The sequence below is a fragment of the Sparus aurata genome, chromosome 20 (assembly GCF_900880675.1).
Source record: "Sparus aurata chromosome 20, fSpaAur1.1, whole genome shotgun sequence".
Taxonomy (NCBI): Eukaryota; Metazoa; Chordata; class Actinopteri; order Spariformes; family Sparidae; genus Sparus; species Sparus aurata.
In genome coordinates this window covers 18,269,698-18,287,940 of record NC_044206.1, presented here as the reverse complement: position 1 = coordinate 18,287,940, position 18,243 = coordinate 18,269,698, and the positions used below count along the sequence as shown (strand labels likewise).

The window sequence follows — 18,243 nt, the reverse complement described above, 5'->3', positions numbered from 1 at the left end:
GGTAGGCTTCTCAGTGGATGTTACTGCTCTCCAAGCTAGGGAAGCTATTTTTACTAAAATCTTAACAATAGGAAGCATAGCAGGCAAATACAGCACACACAGACACATCCATGTGCTAAGTGCGTAAACTGCTGTCATTTACTTCACTCCACAGATGTTTACAAGGTCAAAGCATGGCTATAAAGGCTGAATATGTGCAGGAAATACAGCTCTATGTGAGGAGCAGAACTGCAGGTTAGGTGCTGTAGCTCAGCACATTAATTATCTTTGCGGCCATTCTTGAGGTGAAAGCAGCAGATTTGAGGCGCGGCCAACAGAAGTGGTCTACAAGGACCGCAAAGTCAGAGGGCACGCCAGCAAACATGTGGTAGGTGCCAAGCTGCAGGGTCTGAGAGCTGGGCACCAGGGACGAGAATGATTAGAGATTTATTACAGCTTTTCTGCAAAGTCATGCAGTCTGCCATATGCATCAATGACACAGAATGTCTTCACTACTGTTCATATGCTAGAAAAGCTTAATTTATAGCAGTCGGATTGCTGGGAGGGCTATTTTATATTTTTTTAAGGTTTAGATTGGAGAAAGGCCGCTTTCCAAACAGATTTTGCATGAGGCCTGGAAAACGGAAATAATAATAATACGGTTCGTACATAGAGAACAAGATGCTGTACAATGGTTCACCCAGATTAAATGTTGAAAGGACAGAAAAAGACACAGATACTCTGAGCAACAGTTAAATAAGAATATATAGAAATCAATATATAGAAATTGTAAGTCATTGGTAAAAGAAACTGGAAGCTTAGCATCAAAGTCTGCAGAGTTAAACAGGAGCAGGGTCCCGTTTCTGTGTCAAGTGCACAATAATTTCGCTAACATATTGCTGTAGCAAAGCTATTCTGTAAAAACTTCAAAATGGAGATAGAGAGTTAGTCTTAGGTTAGCACTATTGCTATCTAACTTACGAGTGAACTGCACAAGGACGAAAAGAGAGCCAGATTTCCAAAATTTGTAGAGCCCAGTTGCACTGCTGTGATTCAATTATGATCTTGGGTCGTTGACACTTTTTCATACTGTAAAACAAATGAATAATCAGAAAGAAAGATTTGCCTATCGATTAGTTCTTTGGTCCAGAAAATGTCTGAAAATGTCGACCATTTATTCACCTCATCAGCTGAACTGGGACACCTTTCTTAAGAAGGATTTTTAAAAACTACTGAAGATAAGAATAAAAAAATCAATATGACAGGTGATTTCAGACTTTTATATCGTATTGAATGTATAGGACACTCATAACACATAAATACATACATGCCCATACTGTACACATGCAACAATCCCTGAATTATAACAGATGAAATGCTCCTTGGCTACGACCTCACGGAGGCCCATAGATTGTGTTTGCTTGGCCATTGATTGACCCCCGAGTGAAGGACCTCATCATTCTCTCAGCTTTTCCTACGTTTCATCCAGCTCAATCCATTTACATTTAAGCACAGCTCTGCTCGGCCTAATTAGTTCCATGGCTCCATTAGTCTACATTGTGGTCAATCCATTCATCACTTTGCATGTTAGTTAAAAGCCCATTTCTCTGATCCTGTCACTGTTCTCTGGCTATTACTGTTCTTTTTTTTCTCCTAGAAATGAGAGTGAGGGGGATTGTGGGTAACTAATTACCACAAAGATGACATCACATAGGCCTAACCTTATTAGCAACTTGTAGATGCTAAAATTAAAGTCCGATAAACACTATATTTTAATAAATTCCATTATGACCGGACTAAAAAGGGTACGATTTTGTCCAAAAAGAAACTGAAAGTGTTTAGATAACACATGTAAAAAAGGAGGCTTCATGTATATTTAACAGGGGACGAAAATAAAATAAAGAGCAGAACAGAGAGCGAAGGAGAGGGAATAAGAACGACAGAGAGAAAGAGAGGCGGTAATGATCCCTGCATTGAGAGACTTGGCTCACCCACTGGCATACTGGCTTGTATGGTCCACTGGCTCCAAACTTGCTGAGGTCTAAAACTCGCATTACGCCTCCAAAAAAAAAAGGCAGGCAACCAGGACCTCAACACACTGAAGCTAATTAATTCTCAGACATAATGAGACATTATCATGTTTGATGTACAGTTCACACTCTCTCAGGGTGCTCTCTGCGATCAGGACACAAACAGTTTGCGAAAACTTGCTCTGACAAAGAGGAAACAATCAGGCAGAGAAGACAAGACTCATTTAGTAGATTAAGCTGTCGTGTCAAACAGTGTGAAAGTGACCATAGTTTATGCCTGAGGATTTATTTTTTGTGAATTTGCTGAAACTGGAGGCATCCAGGTCCAAAAGCAAAATGCTACAGACAATTCAAAGGGACAAAATAAAAATAAAATAAGTGTAGTGCTACGTGTTGTGAGATGCTGAGTTTTGGTGAAATCGGCTGTATAGATGTCTGCCTTCTCTAAAATATGAGACCGTGTTGTTGGCAGTTTCATGTCGGAATGATTCCTTTTTTCCACTGAAGTGAACCTGGTAACCGTAACACAGTGCACCTACTCATGAACAACAGACATGAACGTAAACATAATATTGCTGCGCTGCGTTAGCTAGCTTAGTTAGCTAGCCTCTCATCCACGGGTAGATGCACACTTCCTTCTGCGCTGTGATACAGAAATAAAATAGTCGTTGCGGCTTTTGGAAGGAGATGTTGCTGTTAAGTTTTTCAGACTTTTTTTTTTTAATAGCTTTTAGCACCACAAACCGAGTCCTATTTTGTTCCATTATACTTGAGAAAAGGCATCTCCAAATCTCCAAAACTCAGCACTCATACAAATCTAGACGGATCAAGAGCATTAAAGGTAAAAGGTAAAAAATGTGCATTTGATTTTGCGATGAACTGTCCCTGTACTGTAAAAGCACAGAATCCTGGAGACTTTTGCATTTACATCCCTTGTGTTTATGTCGTTCTGCTGTTTCCTTGGTTGATTATATCCCATTGAGTATTCACTTTCCCATCGCCAGGTCACCATCACTTTACATCTACTATCTGTTGAAGACAAGTGCAGCGAGGATGATTCTCAGGATGATTCAATGTCTGGTACAGTCCCTGAAAGCGGAACTCATTTCCAGGCCGAGCTACCCCGGAGTCCCAGCAGGGAGACATGAAGCAATCTCGGGCCCGTGATGCCCTCCCACAGTACCTGCTGCCCTTTCACTCCCACATCCTTCGCTTTTATCGGGAATCTATTTTCCCTCTCCCCCCTGTAAGGTAACTCCATCTGAAATTTTACATCTCCCCTCTCTCCCTCTCTCTCTCCCTCTCTCTCTCTCTCTCTCTCTCTCTCTCACCGGTGTCCTCTTCCCATGATGGATGAGCTGCACACTCTGGGGTGTCTCAGCCTGTCCATCATGCCCCGCGATTAGGAATTAAAAATTGCAAACGTTTCACAATAGCCACCCCCATTTTTCTCAGACTCACCCCTCCCCACGCTCCGCCACGACCCCGCCTCTGAACCAGCCACACCTGCCACACCATCACCGCCACCGCCATAACCAAAAGCCTCATCGCCACCATCGACGCCACGTCCCCATGCAGCCTAACACACTATCCCCAACTCAAATGCACCAAACACCTACATTCATCTAAGTGGGAAAAAAAACATAATTTATTTTGTACTTCCCAGATAATTTACTTTTTTTCTTTCCTTTCTACAGGAATTCTCCATTTCCCTATAAAATGAAAATTCATCTAGAATTACATCTTATGTCATCATTATGTTTATTAAGCGTGGATGATGTATATGAACAGCGCTGGCTTGCCGCTGAGTGCTTAATGATGCATAAGATTAAGCCGAGGCTCTCAGCTGCGCTGTGACTCCCCTCTGGTACCCATACTGCCGAGGCATGCTGGGAGTACAAGCTCCAAACGGCCATCAGGTGAAAGGAACTAACATCTCTCTTTTTGTCTGTGTGTGAGTGAGACTGAATGCGTGTGTGTACTTTTGTGCACACCGCTGAATGGGAGTGTGTTTCTTCCTGCGCACATGTAAGAGCTGTAGAGGAATGGCGCACTATCACCGATTTTTATCGTATCTGTCCACCTATATTAGAAATAACTTGCTTTCGCCTTGCTCACTGTGCTCCGATCATGCTGTTTTCTCCTCTCTGCTCCTCTATCCATCCCTGGACCCCCTTCTCTCTGTGTCCTTCCTCCCTTCATTTCTCTTCTCCCCTTCTCTCTGCCACACCGCTGTTCTGCCGCAGCAGTCTATGACAAAAACATTATCCTTCTGCTGCTAAACAATCCAATAAACCTCTCCACAGGGAGGAAGTTAACCTCTTGTCTGTTCGACTGATGCCTTCCAGACCACGTGACGGCTGCCACAGTAAATTCAAATCATTAGTCTCCTTGCCCCCCATCAGAGAAAAAAACTTCTATTAGTAATGGAGACCTCGTAAGAGACCTTCCGCGGAGAGCACTGCCTTCCCAATTCCCAGTGGAGAAATCCCGCGCAAAAAACTAATTCTACTTTTAATAATCTGTCATCAAGACCAGAGGCAGTCATAAATTATGTGGGGAGCATGTGCGAGAGCGAGCCACAAGAGGGAAATCAGGGTAGAAAATCAAAGCCCAAGTTTGACAAACTTTCCTGGAGATAAATAATAACTTACAAACTGGATTAGTTGTTAAGTCACAGCTGAGCGCACAGTCAAGCCGCTCCAATCAGCCAATGCAGATGAAGAATTTATAGGTAGAGCTCATCATTTGTTTTCCCACTCTCCTCCCTCTTTTTATATGCATCCCACCTTTTCTCATTCCTGTCTCCTTCAAGCTTATTATATTCACGGCCTGTTGTCACACCCTGGGCTGGTTTTATCATTAACTCCTTGCGTGCCAAACCAAAGGCACCATGTAAAGGCCTTTATAAGGTGGCAGATTGTTTTTTGTTGTTTGGGGGAAGGGCTTAAGCCAAACAACTGACAGGAGAAGGAGTGTCTGGCTTGTGTTGAAAAGTAAATACAAGGGAACACTGAAGTTCCCTTTGTGGGGCCTTGAGACCTTAATTGACCTCTAAAACAAAGGAAAATCATCATGGGAGAGGTAAGTTGAGGGAGAAAGACACATTTGAAACATGACCAAGGCGCTTTGAGGGAGTGTGAGGGAAAAGGCTATCAGCCGCAAGGGTCTGCTCTTTGTTCCTGTGTCAATATCTCTGAAAACTATCGACATGCATCATAATCGTTCCCTTCTATCAAGAGCAGACTAAAGAACAATCTCCATTAGGTGACAGCACCCCAGCAGGTTGATAAATGCTCCCTGACGAAAGGGAAGGAATTGCGTAAAATAAAGAGGCATGTTCCAACAAGTCTTGTCAAAATGGTATTGATTTAATCATCTGCAGAAATACACATTCTTGGTTAGTGTAGCGTGCAGCGGAGATGGCAGCAGCAGCAGCAGAAGCTGGGATACGCTTTACAGTTGTTGACGCGGAGACGCTCCCCCTCATTGGCTTTGCAGGTGATGAAACACACGCTGAGCTGCGATCTAATTTTTTTTTCCACCCTCTCTCCCTCTTTCCCTCTTCAATCAGATGTTATTCTAAGAAAGTGTCTGTAAATCTGCTTTTCTATTTTTATTTTGGACCAACAAATATAACTTAATGCAAGTGGGCGAGTCTATATGTAGCGCGCCGCTGTGGCCTGCCTTCTCATTGGCCTCTCAGTAGAGTGCGGAGGCGATAGATAACAATAGCCCTCCATCATCTAGACACGCCAATGGTATTCCAGTGGCTGGAGTGAGCTGGCCAGAGGTCTGGGAGTGTTTATTTAACATCGGGGTGTTGGAGAGTGTGTCTCACCTTGGGACAAATGGATCCCCTCTCCTTCCTCCTTTGGCAGCCTCAGAGTAAACACCATGGCAGAAAACTGGAGGTCTCATTGCTCTGAAGTACAAGTTCATCAGGCAGGTGGATAGGTTCATCATTGGAGTCTTACTGCAGGACAGAGCAGCTCCTATAAAACATGGAATGTGTGCATATAAATACTCATAGTGTTTATATTTATGCAATGTAAACAGTACAACAAACTGCTACCACAGAAAAAAATAAATATGTAGCCTGAAAACAAAATCCAAGCAGCGACAGTGTTAGCAAAAGCAGTTGTTTTTTTTTTACAATTGTAATCATTTAGAAGGTTAAAGGGGGTATTATTATCTCTGCACAGCCCATCTGAGCAGTGATGAGGTGAACACAAATAATGTGCGTCCCCTACAGAGGGAAGATGTGTGGCTGCGGCCGCTGGGGGTTGGAGACAATCCCACAGTGACCTGACCTTGACATGTCTGAGTGAAATGGTGGCGGAGGCTAATACCTCATCATATTGAGTTTGACTTTGAGCTGGTTGGTACCATAAAACAAAGGATAACAGTGTGGACAAACAGTCGTAAACTATGGACAATTAAAATACACTACGGTCATTGTAAAGCATGTGGTTGGCCTAATTGTTTTGAGGAAATAAGAACTGGTACTGCTACTTGTTTTCACCCACCAATTGATATTTAAACATAAAGAAAAATAGACAGAATATAAAAAAAAAAAATGGGTGCGTAAGCTAATAATGTGCCACAGTTCTTATCTGACAATAAAACCTCGAAAGCCAATGGGATGGAATCATACATGACCGCATCATAAAATGTCTACATTACGAAAAAAATGAAATGTCCACTTCCCTGAATTCAGGATATAACTCATCATATCAAGCCAAGACTGAGGCTTCAGACATTACTCAGTCCAGGAGGACAAGTGGAGAGGTGAGGGAGACACCTCATGTGAGCGCAGACCTTTATATATTACCTCCTGCTCCAAAGTAAGGACAAAGGGAATGAAGATGACTACCCTGTCACAGGAAAAAACAGATGAACCAGACAGACCTGACTGAACTGTTCACTTACCGCAACCTGGGCCTCATACAACACACTGCAAGCTAACAAACAATTTTTGATATATTTGATCAATAGTGGTGGAGTATGTTCAGCCATGCTTTAGCTCTGCTTACAAAGTATGTCAAAAAATGTATTGAGCATTTTTTGGGGGGTTTTATGGATTCTTGATGTTGTGTTGTACAAAACTGATTTTGACAGACCCTTAAAATAAAGGTTATTATAGTGTTCATCACTGGTTGTGCTTTGCTAGAATATGTAATGCTTGTTTATGTGTGGTGATTTTCATTATAACTACTATGGAGGCAGCTATATCTGCACATTTCTTTATAGTGCTTTGTATTGTATTCAGAATCCTAAATAAAATTCAGCTAGTATTTAGCTTGCAGCTACCATGTCGCTCGCTCAATCTTAATGCTTAATCTACTAATATCTATAGGTCTAGGTATGTACTATATATATATATATATATATATGTATATGTGTGTGTATATATATATGTATATATATATATATATATATATATATATATATATATATATATATATATATATATATATATATATATACATATATATATATATATATATATATATATATATGTATATATACAGATGACAAATGGAGCAATCTCTATTCTCCACACTCCAATACAGTAGGTTGCTATTTGTTTTTTGTTTTTCAATCTACCAATATACACAACGAAGGAGCAGAAGAGGAAGAAGAAGAGGTACTCTAAGAGTTTTAACACACCAAATCTCAATAAAGCTGTGGCATTTTAAATCATCCATCTTTGTTCAGTGTTTCTTAGCCTTTCTTACCCTCAGCTGTACATAAACTAAAGGTTGGGAACTGAAATAATGAAAATATAATAATGAAATAATGAAATAATGTGATAATATTGGTTATCTTATGGGTATCCACCATGCGAAGCAGATAATTATCGATTATATGTATCAGCTGAAACTGATGAAGCCTGTGAGCCCTTGGTTATGTTTTGGTAACTGCTTTTTTCAGTGTATGGACAGTTGACTCTCTATTCTTTGTTACAAATCCAATATGACTACCAAAATGAAATGAGAAAGGCGTGGTATTTTTTGGCATGCATTTTCTCTACAGTTCAGTTAGCATGACAGTAAACTGTATTGTGAAAGCACGGCTACTGAAAAACTGACAAAATGTGTAGATTTTCAATGGTAGATCCAAATAATTTGCTCAGCTTGATCGTTTGTGCGACACGCTGCGGTGTGAAGTGAACAAACTGCATCATCTGACATATTTGCTGGTTGGTTAGCCAAACAGAGGCTTGTTTTGTCCACAATATTCCCTGTCAGGCTTGTCACTGTTTGTGCCATTTCTCAGGTCACAGAGCAAGAAACAGAAAAAAAAAGAGTACAAGAAAACACAGCCTCGGCAGGTAGGGCACATCATTTTTGACTCGTGCTGGCCTCAAAATGAGCTAATATTCATATTGAATGGATAGTAGAATAATGCATCACGTTGGGGTTCCTCCAGTCCTCTAACAGTTAAGGCAATCTTAATCTTTATGTCGATAATGAAGATGTGTGTGATATCAACTAGTCAGGGTAATTAATAGGAATGTCAGTGACATTATATTAATAGCATCATGCATAGCATCAATTTAGCGTAAATTGTCGTTTTGACAAGCCGTTTTAATTAAAACTATCAGACAAGAATTAAAGGACCGTGGTCGTCATTTTGGGAGACTATCAAATAATGTTACCATCTGGTATTTTTTGCATGTCTTCTCCCCGCTAATTATAAGTGATACTCAAAAGGTTAGAGGCACTTTGGCAGATGCAGTGATCACCACCATACTGTCCCTGCAATAACCCACAGGTCATTACGCTATAGATAGTGAAGATATGATAGCCTGCTGTTCTATGATGATAGGCAATAATTATGAATGACCAAAACTTTGAATGCCCGAAGAAGACAGCTGACATTATTCCATCTTCATATTATTTTATTACATAATATTTTGTTTATTCTTATCAAATCTACAAGGTCATGTGATGCACGAGTGCAAACCAGACTGCACTTCAGTCTTCAGTGAGCGGTGAGCTAGCCCTGGAATCAATCTTCCTGACCACTCTCGGAGCCCAGGAGTGAGCTCAATATGGGCTCAATTCCTGTGGGTTGCTCCAGGGATGAATTGAAATAGCACTCCTTTACAGTAGTCACACAGGCAGTCTTTACAGGAAGCATTGCTTTTTATTCATCCAAATGCAGCAACTGTGCATCTCAAGAGAGAGAGGAGAGGAGGGGAGAGAGAGAGAGAGAGAGAGAGAGAGAGAGAGAGAGAGAGAGAGAGAGAGAGAGAGAGAGAGAGAGAAAGAGAGCACAAGAGCTTTCTGTCCGTCATTGGGTTTTTCACGATTCTGCAGAGGTCACCTTCATAACTGAGGAGGAGACTCTGCTTATCAATAAGAAAAGCTTTCATTTATTTACTGTAGTATAGAAGATCTGCCAACAACTAGAACAACTTATTATTAGTGCAACAATCCCAATGAGGATTTATGGCACTATTTTCATTCTTATAAGGATCCTGTACCATGGAGCAACTTTGTCATCATGGTAGTGTCCAAATTATCGAGTCACTTTTAATTGTTTTACTGTAGTATTGTTCTGTCGGACGGAATAGGCTCCCATGTTTATATATGCAGTATAGTCGGGCTGGGCGATATAAGGATTTTATGTCATTGTTGTGTTATGAGACAATACTACTATATCATCTTGTAAAGGCTGCATTGCATGACTGTTCTACTTGTTCCAATACTTCCCTTGACCACTTTGTCATTATATCAACAATATCTAAGACTATTCATCAGAAATCTCATCCTGTTAATATTTCATGAAAGTACTAATAGTCATCCCTAAAATATTGCTGAAATATTGATATTGAGGTATATTGTCATATTTTATTTTGTTTTTTTTCGCCCAGTTTTATAATCTCAATATTATATAGTTATATATAATTGTCATTATGCCACTGATATAATAACAAAATAGCATATAACAAAAGTATACACTTTCAACAAGCAACAAGCTAATTTCCTCATGAATAAAATAAACTACACAACCAAAACAATAAATAAAATTGACTCTTGGATGTGTTAACAAAACTGCAAGCTAACACAATGGGCAGTATTGTGATCAGCAAAAAAGATGGAGGTCATGTACTTTTATCTAGTCAATAACGTATATTCATTGGGACAGGTCTAAATCTGATTAGAGTAATCTATCTCCAGTATGCGTCTAGAAGACTTTGACATATATACATACATCTAAAAAGGTGATTTGTTTAAACTTGAAACTCCTCACAACAAAAATATTCCAGAAATAAACTTGTATTCCAACAGTTGTAAAGCACTGTTCTACTGTATTATATCTTGAAATGTCTAACGTAAAGCCCCAAACAGTGAGAGAACGAGTGAGTAAGCGATAGATGAGTCAGGTGAGAGAGTGATGGAATGAGTAAATGAAAGAGTGTAGCGAGTAATTGCAGCAAATGAGAGAGTGAACAGCCTGACCTCTTTGCTGACTTGTGTTTTCAGTCACTCTTCCTGGTTACTATGCGTCATGCTTTGTTTCATCTGACGTGCAATTATTTTTCCCATTAAATACACAACATGTATTTCACTTAGTCTTTCTGAATGAAATTTCAATCAGAGGCCATTACACTCTTCAGACAGAGAAAGTTTAGAAAAATAACAAGACGCAATGGAAAAGAAAATAATGCTCTGTCAACGGAGATGGAAAACACAAAAATAATCATTTGCGAGAAGCAGGTGATGCATATGTTAAAGTGTCAAGAAGCAGAGGAGAAATTAATAGCTTTCTGCCATAAGCATTCTCAGATAAATATGATTACATTTGCATACTTCATTTTACTCTTGATCTGTTGTCTCGGTGATTCTTGCGATACTTGCGCGCCTGTTTCTAAAAGGAAAAGTAATTTCCATTACTGCTCAAACATGAAACAAGTATTTCGGCTCTCATTAGGGATTTCTATGCCACTCGTCCGTTTGATGACACAATACAGCAGACATATGTCAGCGGGACGATGTAGGATAATTGTGGATCAAGAGAAAAGGAAATGGTTAAGTTACGTGTTCACGTGGACAAGAGGTTTAATTACCAAGACTTTTTCTGCAATGTAAACACTGCGATGTGAATAATGTGTAAATCAATGTTTTGAGGAGATGGTTGTGGGGTGGGTGGTGTATGGGTCTTCTACGAAGTGTTTTGTGCCTCATTAACTTATCAATACGGCCATCTGACATTGTCTCCTATTTACCCTGATGAGAAAAGCTGTCCATTCTAATGTAATGGCCCTGCACTTGTCCCACATCTTGACGAGTTGCCAAAGAATCAAGTCAAACACACCTTGATTCACATTTACTTCTACATTCACTAAGTGAGTTAAACTTGTCAGAAGCTATGTTTAAGTGTCGATCTCACTGTGGACTTCCATCATGTTTAGCTACTTTATCAAGGTGTTGCTCTCGTCGTGTTCATGCCATAGGTCACTGAACATAAGGGTGCCCTCTGGTCTGAGTCTATGCTTGTTATATAGCCAGAGACATGCAGTGATTGAGTTACCTTTTTCCAATCCAGTAATGGACCTGAATAGTACACTGCACCTTGGAAAGGGAGCTCAACAGCATCCTCTTGTATTCTGATAAATGTTGCTTTCATAAATAAATGAGACTTTTTGTCTCAATAAATTCAAAACTCAGAATGGAAAATCTCAATCTGAAGCTGAACAATTGTTGGTTTCGTTATAAGGTACTTTCAATTAGCAGCTCTTTAGAAATACAAATATAAAAATGTTCTCCTGTTTAAATATTTTTCAGGAATCTTTGTTAACAATCTGTACAATCTGTTCTCCGACATTGTTAACATTTCATGTCTTTGCCATGGATCGGAATCGACAGACTTATTCGTGGTCTTCATATGGTGATTCTCTGGGCGATGATATTTGCACTTTTCCCCCGTTGTTTTCCAGTTCAGGATTCCAATTAACCTGTGCAAAGCGTGACGCCAATCACAGGACGCTGTATCGACAACGGGCATGAAAAGAATAATGCTGTTAGGATGATGTAGCTTACTGTGGGGGACTCCTCCCTCACTGGTGACAGAGAAGTTTGCTCCAGTCATTTATCAAGTCCTCTCTGGCCACCAAGGGGCTGGCGAGTCCCAGGGCCGCCTGCTGCTTGGGGGGCCAGCATGCAATATGTGCATTTTAGGCCTCTGGTGGGCTGGCAAAAACTGCTGATGTGCTCACTGCTGCTAAGTTTGATGGATTTGTTGTTGTCATTTGCTTTGGTTCTGTTCCCCGCAACAAAACAAAGGGAATCATTAACTCTTTTGTGCTGCATGGGACTTTTATGGGTTCGGTATAATGCAAAACGAGATGGGGTACAGATGGGGTCAGCTTGAGCATTCTGTTGCTGGAGCCTTCCAGAATGGGGCGTTGAACATGCATGGATGATCCTGCATAGAGAGCTGATTACAGAATGATTTAGTGACCACTGATATCCCCCTTTCTTTCTCAAGCTCCCATCATCAGGCTCATTTCAGCCACAAGAGTGCAACTGGCAGTGCTCACCACTTATATTTATAGCCAGTTGCTGTTTAGCACCTCATGCGATGTTCTGGCCAGGACCAAGACCGAACCATTACAGTGCATCACCGTTAGAGGTTTGCAGTGTTTACTGATGCAGGCTTGGCAGAGGACTGCTCTACCATTTACCCTGCTACTATGGTTATGGTAAAATCTAAAGCTAAGTAGGACTGATACTAACAGCTTCTTTTCATTATTGATTGATGTGCCTGTATTTTAAAAAGTAATCAATTAATCATCAAGTCTGTAAAATGTCACAATCAAAATTTCCCAGAGCCCGAGGTGATGTCTTTAAATTCTTTTTGTTGTTCACCAACAGTTCAATTAAAAAAAGTGGGAAAAACAATTCCTGGATCACCCATTTATCTGAATCACTATCAAAAGTTTATGTCCCTCCATCCACGTTTTGTGAAAATCCATTCAGTAGCTTCTTAAAGAAGAGGATGTGCTGCTATACTACATTAAATTATCCATGATTATAAATGATATCCTTGGAAACCTAATATCTTTGAGTTTTTGACTCAAGCAATCTGGAGATGTCACCTCCCTGGAAACTATACCCAAATCATAGAGATGTATTTTTCTATGCACAGTTTTTATGTGCGTTTTGCCATTAATGTATTAATTTCTGACTACGTATACATTCATTTTTAAGCTCTCGGCAAGACAGTATGGCTTTTAAGTTGAAAGTACTATAAAAGTTATATTCTAGAGAATGTCAACATAAACAAAGTACCATACTTAAGCAACCCTATCAGCAAATACTTTACATCATCTTAGAAAAACTGAAAACATGTATTGAGTCTACTGCGCGCACAATACATCTAAACTCACTGAATTCCTGATGTTTCATCTTTAGAGAAACAAAAGATTCCATATGATTCAAATGATTGTGCATATTTTTCTTTTACAGTCTAAATGCCTTTTCTTTGTTAAACTGTAATGGATGAATGGACATGTTTGATCGAAAGCAGGCAGTCATGCAGTTTCTAAACTTCAAGGTGAGGACTTACTTCCTCAAGGGAGAGTTGAAGATCAAGACAAATCCTCTTATTTTTCTCTGTCAAGTCATCATAGTCTGAGACGAAATACAAATTGAGATTGTAGCAAACGGCCTGCGACAGTCTGCTGTTGACTGCAAGGGTTACAGGGGTGATTGAGTGTGTGTTTGACTGCTCGAGGCCGAGGGCTAACAGTACTGTTACACAGACAAGGTCGTCTCAGAGAGAGAGAGTAGCCTCAGCACATAATCCCACTGTTCCTGACTACTATGAACACAGGCCTGCCACAAAATTGATTAAAGTGGAAGAACATTACTTGGGGAATAAGATCATCAAGACAGATGGAAGTGTGTACTTCTGGTCACCTCTTGCGTTCGAATGGGCATGGGTTCTCACTTTAGGTAATCTTGCCTCCCAAAAAGAAACGATTGTCATTGAAACTCTGCTTAATACTTTGACCAGCGTGACTCATGTTGTCTATTGAGGGGTCAGCAGTCATGATAATAATTCGATTTAGCTTAATGTCACACAGGCATTCGAGAAAAATGGCTACACTATACAGTAGCAATATGTTATCAATACTGACCAGAGGCTCAAGCCAACCTTGATATGTTACGCTTATTCTCATCAATAATGCAAAAGAGGAAAGTTATTTCCCATATAAAACTAATCTTTCCTTTTTATTGTATTTTAATGAAACAGACTTGGTTCTAAGGCAGTAATTCATTCCATTTGTTATGTTTGGACAACTCATTAACATTATCATCTATTATCATTAGACCGAAATTTTAAGCTTCTTCTCCCTTGAGATGCAGTGCGTTTCTTCTCTTCAGTTTGCATTAAAACAAATGTGGACCTGCTGATGCATTAGATTAATGTGCTCACTCACTGCCTGCTACAAAGCTCCGGTCCAGCTCGAAAACGAGACCAGATTTCTGTCTTTGAGCCTCATCCACAAGGGAAACATGTTTTCACTTGAGTCGTGAGTAGTACTGCATCTATTGCGTCTTACGAAAAGCTGCCTTAATTGTTTGTTTTATCCAGTCAAACAGAAAGTAATGAGTGACTGCCAGTTTAAGTTAATAGTTTTATTAAATCTAATGTCACCAAAACATACAATAAAGCTATCTAGTGGCAGACAGTGCATCTATTGAATCAGTAATTACTGAATGTAAACAGTAGTGTCCCGAAAAAACAGAAAAGCCCTGTGTTTATACACAACACATTATTGAATTATTTGTCCAGAGATTAATTTGTCTGTTAATTTACTGACTAATATAATCATCCGCACGTCAAGCATTAGCAGCACTGTTTTTTCCTGACTTCATGTTGCATTTACTAAATCACAATGCTAATGAGTTATTTAGACTTCCAGATCAAATTCAAAGTTCCTAATTCTTGCTGAGTCTGCTGCAACAGATCAAGTCATTCGCTAATTACAAAGTTTGCTTTTTTTTCTTCCCTGAATAAATAATGTTGATTAATTAGCAAGTCAAAATAAGTGAAGATGATCTATGCAGTATATATCACTGTCATGGAAACTTACTGAAACGTTTCATTTACATTGCCTGACTTCTTAATCACATGCATCCAAACTTTGCAGATCTGATGGAAAATTAATAACATACAAGGTGAAAGGTTTCGCGTAAAACCTGCCGACTAAATATAATCAAGGTGTTGGAGTAAAGAAAGCATATAAACAGCACATCTATTGGCTTCTTAACTACAGTATTTCAGACTACATTTATATGTATGGCTCATCTCTTCAGTGGATGTACAGCTTCAAACACATTTATATTTTGTGGATAAATAAATAATGTTTACACAGGTTAACATTCATGTGTGTGAAATTGCTTCTTCTCATGAAGTGAAAGCATTGACAGACCAGGTAACATGGTCATGAGTGACTGTATTCAGACACCGTCACGAGGTGATGGGTTTCAAAAGTACTCCAAAGTCAACTCAACACCCTTGCAACAGTGTTCACAAAAGTTAGATATTTTGTTTCACACAGGTAGGATTTTAAAAACAGGGCTCCTGTGCCAGAATGCATTACAACTGCATAGGATTCTATGGTTAGGATAAATGTGTGAGTATGTATTGGTTCTCATTTGGCCAACAAGTTATGATGCCATCCTGACCTAAATTTAAACAAAAATAATTCATTTTGCTATATGAAATCAAATGCAATATTTTCAGTGCGTTGCATGTCTTTTCAGTGTCTTAAATGAAAATCAAACAGTGAAAATGAATGCAGTATACATCATCTACATACCTGAATTTTGTGAAAGCTCGGAGCAGGAGGGCAGGTCCTCAGTGAGATGTTTGCAGAGCTGATCAAACCTGGCTTCACAATTTGTGTTCACCACTCCCTGGGGTATGGCTCGGGCTATCTTTCATAGCCTAAAAGAAAAAAAAACCTTAAGCTTTACATTCCTCATAGTTGACTTTTTATGCATTTTAGGCAGGTTAACATCAAAATCAAGTTCAACTTGCTGACACTCCTTTTTAAGGAACTGACATTCATTCATTGCACAATCAAACATTCACATTTCATATAAGAGAAAATACAATAGGATGACAAAACAAATGTAAGATGAAAAACAGAAAATTAAAACACAGGCAGTCATTCAGCAATTAGGGTGAATACATATGCATAAACGTACAGGACCATTTGAATTTTACATTGTTTCACATATTTTTATATACCCAAATGTTTTTTTATTTAGGTATTCAACAAATACATTATTTGCAAGAGCTAACGTTTTGCTAGCTAACCAGCTCGCCTTAGCTATTTAGCTAACGATTTTAGGCTAACGTTAGTTTCACTAACAATGGCTAAAAGTAGCAGCCACGCCATAAATTTGCTGGTAGTTATAAATATAGTTGCTGTTTATGCAATTCTCTATGTATACAGTGTTGTTTAAGATAGCTATGCTTTTTTTTCAAACTAATATCAAAATATGCACTTACCAGCTATCAACAGCGCAACTGTTGAGCTTACTTGACGTTCCTTACGTGCGTGCGTATGAAGTCCCCTGTAGCGTTGCTTTAGATTGGTTAGCAGGAGGGCGAGCTTATCCAATCAGGTGAGTTGTAGGCGGGACATTCGTCATCCTCCACAGCTGTCCATCAAGGTCAATCACAAGTGCACAAACATGAAATACAGTAGTCTATACTACTCGAAATCAATCGAAATCAATTCTGATAATGGCTTTGACAGCTACAACGTATTTTCTTCCTCTCCAAATGCTAATTCCACTAGTCTATTAACTTTTTGTTTAGTTTGGGATCAAAGCTCAGACAATCATTTAATGCTCTGTAGTTGTACGTGGCCCATGGCCCAAATCCCTTTGAAATAAATCTCAAACTAAAAGACAACAAACTGAGATGTATCCAAGATTATAATATTTTACAGACTTGGCTGGATCTTTAACACAAAGGTCAAAAGATTGTTTATATATGTTGATGAAGGTTCTCACTCATCCAGCTTGTAGAATTGTTTATTTACAAAATGTTTATATTGATGAAATGTGCTCTTGATATTTATAAACAAATGAGATGCCACATATGATATACCTGTAATTGTAAAATTGTGGATCCCACTGCATATAGAAACACACAACGCGATCAACTGCTATAACGCCAGTGCGAATAATGTGATTTATTAGGTTGCTGAAAGGTAATTATCCTAAAATGTCCCATCTTGCAGTCAGTATACTTCGGTCAGTGACACTTCCTCCAAGACACCTTCCTCCTATTCAGTGAGATTTCACAGAAATTGATATTTAGGTAATTGATAATCCCTGTGTGAGTAATGTTGTCAATTTGTCACCTAAATCCTATTTTGGTGGCCATCTGGGCTCTCTAAATTGCTCCCTTGAGAGCAGGGGTTATAGGTAGTAATTATTCAGAAGTCATTTACTTTTAGAGGTGTTTAGTGCTTTTATGTTTTTTTTCTGTTAAAATGCTGACATGGTGCCCAGAGATTTTCTTCACCCAAAAAACATTAATTGGCTTATACATTATAGACCACTAGCAGGAGACATAGAGAACTGTTAACACACATTGATTTCTCTGAGAAGTTTTATCGGGATCATTTTTTACATTGTGGACATTTTACAACAAAATAGTCGATGGTCAAAAACGAAATTGGATTAACAACTTGAGGGATAACAGTGAGAATAGAAATATTAGACCCGTTCAGGTTTGTTATGAAGGTTGCAATAAATAAAATCCCAAACTTTCCGGGCTCTGTCTTCATGCAGATTACACGTGTGATCCGTGTGACAAATGTTGGACTTACAGAGGCTTATCCGACATGCACTGTCTGTGCATTTCACTCACTTATTGCTGAGGCACTCCGTCAAATTGATTATCCAGTCAACTAATTCCCAGTCTATGTTTAGCTAAAGTATGATAGAATCATTGTGTCCCATGGGTGCAATTCTCATTTGTGTGTCTGTCTGTGTGAGTGAGTATTTATGTGAAAGAGGCTAACCAATCAACAAACTGGGCCAGAAGCTGGCTATTGAGCAATCTGGGACAGTTTGCTTGCGTTTGCTTCGGGGCTCATCACAGCCGAAATCACTGTTTGATAGACAACAGCTACAAATACAAAAGCACAGCATCACAGAGTTACAGCAGGGTGTATTCACTCCAT

The 18,243-nt window shown here is 39.3% G+C and overlaps 1 long non-coding RNA gene across 6 annotated transcripts in view; it reads right to left on the bottom strand.

The window, feature by feature from the left end:
- Nucleotides 1-16,690, bottom strand: part of LOC115570862 (uncharacterized) — a 67,985-nt gene extending 51,295 nt beyond the window's left edge. For all 6 annotated transcript variants that reach the window (XR_003981826.1, XR_003981822.1, XR_003981823.1 and 3 more), the window contains exons 1-3: nt 16,554-16,690; nt 15,856-15,983; nt 5,851-6,004 (exon numbers count right to left, since the gene is read on the bottom strand). This is a non-coding gene — a long non-coding RNA (uncharacterized LOC115570862). The remainder of the gene's footprint in view (nt 1-5,850; nt 6,005-15,855; nt 15,984-16,553) is intronic.
- Between the last annotated feature and the right edge of the window lie 1,553 nt (nt 16,691-18,243).